We start from the raw sequence: 6000 nt of genomic DNA, 5'->3' as shown, positions 1-6000 counted from the left end.
ACTCTAGTTTTACTTCTTCATCACTGACTTTCTCTTTCAAGAAATGATACTTAATTGATATATGCTTTGTTTTAGAGTGCAGTATCGGATTCTTGGAAATATTAATAGCACTTGAATTGTCACAATAAATAAGAGTAGGCTCATCATACACAACTCTAATGTCTTTTAATATCTACTTCATCCAAATTACCTGAGTACAATTGTTAGTAGCAGCAATGTATTCAGCTTCAATAATAGATAGAGATATAGCATCTTGTTTCTTACTTGTCCATAAAACCAACTTTTTCCCCAAAAAGAAAGCTCCACTGGTAGTTCTCTTTCGGTCATGTACATCACCTTTCTAATCAGCATCAGTATAAGAACATAACATAAAATCATCATTCTTCGGATACCACAACCCATAATCAACAGTTCCCTTCAAATATCTGAAAATATTCTTCACAACAATAACATGTCTCTTTAGGATCAGCTTGAAATCCGGCACAAAGACATACAACATGCATGATATCCAATCTAGTCTGAGTCAAGTACAATAGTCCACCAACCTTAGATCTGTACAAGGTTTGATTCACTTTCTGAGATTCATCATTCTTAGACAACTTGCATCTAGTCGCCATAGGAGTTCCAATAGGTTTAGAATCAACTAACCCAAATTTCTTCAATAGTTCCTTCACATCCTTAGATTGAGAAATGAAAATACCTTTACCGGTCTGAGTAATCTGCAATCCTAAGAAGAATTTCATCTCACCTATCATTGACATCTCAAATTCCTTTTGCATATCATCAACAAACTTCATACTCAAATCATCATCTCCTCCAAAAATAATGTCATCCACAAACACTTCAACAATCAAAATGTTATCATTCTCAACTTTAAAGTATAAGTTACTGTCAACAATACCTTTAAAAAATCCCAACTTCATCAAATACTTATCTAATCTTGCATACCAGGCTCTAGGGGCTTGCTTCAGTCCATAAAGTGTTTTCTTCAATTTGCATACTATGTCTCCTTCATCTGATAATGAAAATCATTCTGGTTTCTCAATGTAGACTTCCTCTTCAAGAACTCCATTCAAAAAGGATGACTTGGCATCCATCTGATATACCTTGAAATTCTTGTAAGCAACATATGCAAGTAGCAATTTGACAACTTCAATTCTAGCTACAAGAGAAAAAGTTTCCTCATAATCAATACCTTCCATATGAGAGCATCCCTTACATACCAATCTTTCTTTATTTCTCACCACTTCACTGGCTTCATTCAGTTTATTCCGGAACACCCATTTAGTACCAATCACATTCTTGTCTTTAGGTCTCGGAACAAGCTCCCAAATGTTGTTCTTCTCAATTTGATTCAACTCTTCCTCCATAGCTTTTATCCAATTCTCATCCTTACATGCTTCAACAACATCTTTAGGTTCAATCTTAGAAATCATGCATATCTCTTTAGCAACAAGGCTTCTCCTATTCATTACACCTTTGTTCTTATCACCAATAATTTGATTCTCAGAATGATTCAATTTCATATACCTTAGTGTCTCAGATTATTGTAATTCTCAGTCTTTCTTCACCGGCAACAACAATATCGAGATTAACTGTCTCCACTGAAGCATTCTACTTCGGGATCTCTAGTTGTGCAAGCTTAGAAACAATATCCAAAACATCAATCTCATATCTGCATGCTCTGATCTGCTTCACAAAACATTCATCTACTTTCACATTTGCACTTTCCACTATCTTCTTCAACCTCTTATTGTAACACCGGTAGGCCTTGCTCTTAGTAGAATATCCCTAGAAGATTCTTTCATCACATCTTGCATCAAACTTTCCTATATCCTCATCTCTTTTGATATAACATTTGCTTCCAAAAACTCAAAAATATCTAACTGTAAGAACATGACCAAACCATAGCTCATAAGGAGTCTTACCAAAATCACCTTTTATATGCACCCTATTGAATGTGTAAATAGCAGTGCTAATAGCTTCTTTCCAAAAGGTTTGAGCAACATTTCCTTCAATCAGCGTTGTTCTACTAGCATCTAAAATTGTTCTGTTCTTCCTTTCAACAACTCCATTTTGTTGAGGGGTCCTAGGAGTAGATAGTTGTCTTCTAATTCCATTCCTCTCACATAATGTATCAAACTCACCGGATGTGAATTCTCCTCCTCTGTCAAATCTCAAACACTTCAACTTCAATCCTGTCTTAGTCTCTGCCTTTGCTTTGAATATCTTGAATTTTTCTAGTACTTTTGATTTCTCCCTTAAAAAAGTCACCCACATCATTCTAGAGTAGTCATCAATCAACAACATGAAATACCGATCACCCTGCATGCTTCTCACTCTTGTAGGACTACAAAAGTCAATATGCACAAGATCTAATAGTCCATTAGATGTATACAACTTACTTTTAAATGATGTTCTTGTTTTCTTTCCCAACTGACAATCTTTACATACCAGATTAGAGGGCTTCACAATCTTAGGCAAATCTCTAACACCTTGAGTGAAACTTATCCTTATCATGCAATCAAAATTAACATGACACATCCTCCTATGCCACAACCAACTTTCATCTATCTGAGCAATCAAACAACTTTTATCATCGACATTCAAGTGAAAGATATAACCTTTAGTCTTACTCCCTGTTGCGATGTCTATACTGGAGGCATTAAGAATCTTGCATTTACCATTCTCGAATTGCAAATCATATCCCTTGTCAACCATCTAACCAACACTCAAAAGATTATGCTTTAAACCTTCAACATATAAGACATCATCAGTATTATTCTTACCATCCAAAGATATAGAACCTCTACCACAAGTCACACAAGTTTTATCATCTCCAAATCTTACTATACCACCATCATACATTTTCATATTCACAAATTTACTTTTATAACCTATCATATGATGTGAACAATCGCTGTCAATTACCCATTCATCTTTCTCTTCAATCTTAGCAGCCAAAACTTTCTCCTCAACAACGTAGCTTGTAGGATTCACTGGTACCACATCATCTTCCTTGATAGCAATATATACAAATTCATCTCTTGAATTCCCATTGTCTGATTCCTCATCTATCACACCTTCATCAGCAGCATAATAACATCTCTTCTGATTTATGTAATTCTGGTAGGGCTTGTAGGGCTTGTCATACTTATCATGTTTCTCATATTTATCATGCTTATCAAATCTATCGTGTATTTCATGCTTCTTATACCTAGACATTCTTTCAGGTCACCTAGAAGCAAAATGTCCTATCTTATTACAAGAGAAACATTTCAAAGGTAACTTTCCATCATACTTACCGACTCCCTTAGGCAATCTCCGAGCAATAAGTGCTTCAAGCTCATCCAACTCTTTCTCCTGCTCTTCCATCTCTCTCATCTCTCTTTCATATCTTGAAACCCTAGATGAACTCTCTCTTGGATCATACAGTCGCTTCTCGAATACAAAGACTTTAAATGTAGTTTCAGATTTACCATGTGATTCTCCAAATTCGCTCAATTCAAAACCAAATAGCTGCCAACCAACATATCTCTTGTCACAGTAGTCACACTCTGGATCTTATCAATAGTAGCAACTTTAGCTTTATAAGCAGAAGGCAAGGATCTCAACACCTTAGCAATAATCTCATCTTCCTCAAGAGTTCCGTCGACACATCTGATGTTCATAACAAGTTCATTCACTTTAGCCATAAAGGATGTTATGTTCTCATCTTCTCCCATCTTCAATGTCATACTTTCCCTTCAAACTTTGCAACTTAGCAACTTTAACTTGTATACAAGACCTCTAGTTTTTTCCATATCTCATGTGCAGTTTGAAGTCCCATCACATTAGTTATAGCTCAATCAGTCAAGGCACTCAGCAATGCTTCCTTAGCCCTTATGTTATGTTTAGCTTCCTTGATTTCATCAGCAGTAACCGGTCCATTCAGAGGAACATTGTAGACATTCTTTGTAATCTTCCAATAATCTTCTCCAAGACACTTCAAATGAACTTCCATCTAGTCCTTCCATACAGTATAATTATTTCCATCAAATCTAAGACTCTCCTTGAACACATATGTTGCCATCTCGAATCTCCTCAAGCGGTTAAACTTCTTCTAGAGGATATGGCTCTGATACCACTTCCTGGCGGGTGAATCGGTTTTCATCAGATTACCCAAATTAAGCACAATCTCAGATCTGATCAACTGTAGCAAAAAGAAACATAACAACAATAACATCAACACATATAACACCGATATTTTTGATGTGGAAAACCCGATTAAGGGAAAAACCATGGTGGGAACCTACCTACAATGAGATTATACTTTGCAGTGGTATGTGCAAATATTACAATGGAGAATGCACATGCATTCAGGCACACTGCCTAGAGCTCACTGCTCAAATTACAATGACCTAGAAGGCTCCAATCCTCAGGGAAGTTCACTACCTTACAAAGATGATCATACTACAATTCGACAAAGATGAACTGCAAAAATAACATCTGCTAATACCCGATGACAGTTCTGGTTAAGCTCATATGTCTACCATCCACCAATCTCTACTCAATACACCACATCGAAAGATGAATTCACTTGATCACACATACACCACTCTCTGATAATGCAGACTCAACAACAACCACCAAATTGCATGAATATTACACCCATTTATACAAATCATCAACCTTGACTACAAGGTCGACCAAACCTTTAACACCTAAATACAAAATTACATCACACGATACATAAATCAACCACTGACCCAATACAATGTCATAGACAACATAGCATGGATCTAAATCAACTCCTCAAACACGCACCGCCATTGAAAATTACACCAAGATCAATCGCAACATGTTACACCACCAAAAATACCGCAATACGCGAAGAATATCATCAGACCCATAAGATCATCAAGAACATGCACAATGATCAATGCAGACCATTAAAACAAATATGAAACAATTAGGAAACACCAACAAGCACGTTAGAACCATCCGCAATAGCTGCACCAACACCACTTATTCAAATCCTCATCGATCAACATGCTAACACTTACAACAACAACTCAGACAAGAAAGTTTGTGGAGCATCAAATCACAAACCATCTGAAATGAAGATACACACGAACATCTCAAACACTCTCCCAAATCCACAACACAAGATATGATCATACCGGAGCATAACGGATCAAACACCATCACACTACAATACTGAACACTAAAAACCAATCTCCATACCGGAATCCACAACTCGATCAAATCATCACTTAGCATCATGGAATCAATAAAGAATGAAGTATCTCTAGTTGATTCAACATAGCAAACTGATGAACCATCCATATCTACTCACTACAATCATCGGATCACCAAAACATTTCTCTGCAACACCAAAACACAGGAATATGTTGACATCAATGAGAACAACATATCCTAGCAGAATAGCAATATCCAACACCATCGCCCTGAGACTCGCCGCCAAGAACATCTTCTCTACGAAGAAATTTTGCACCGTTTGGAAGAGCAACTCCACCTTTAACCACCAGCTTGAAAGACTTCGCGTTGGAGTCCTTCGCATTAACATGGTTGGGCACATCATCGCGAGTCGAGCACATAAATCACCTCAGGGCTGGAGCATTCAATGCTCAAAGGTCGGACGACCACGAGCCTGCATGAGGCAAGCCTCACACAAGTGTATGGCCCGCATCGTACTCCCTCAGAGATTAATTCAAAACCCCAGTTGCAAAGCACTCCGTAAATAAAATCCACCAAAATGTTTCGAAAATGTGATTTGTCAAAAGGGTACTCTAATAATATTATAAACATTTTAAATCCAACATGTTCTATAAATGTTTATTTAAATGGATTAGGGAAAAAAAATTGTAAGAAAAATTAAATTTTAGTGCAAACTACACATCAAAATAATAAAAAGAAAAATAATTTTAAGATTATTTTTGTGTTGTAATAATAAGGATGAGATTTCATAATCCCTGAAATTGAGGAGCAAACTTCTTT

This window comes from Cryptomeria japonica, chromosome 6 (genome assembly GCF_030272615.1).
Source record: "Cryptomeria japonica chromosome 6, Sugi_1.0, whole genome shotgun sequence".
Lineage (NCBI taxonomy): Eukaryota > Viridiplantae > Streptophyta > Pinopsida > Cupressales > Cupressaceae > Cryptomeria > Cryptomeria japonica.
This window is presented reverse-complemented; position numbering follows the sequence as displayed.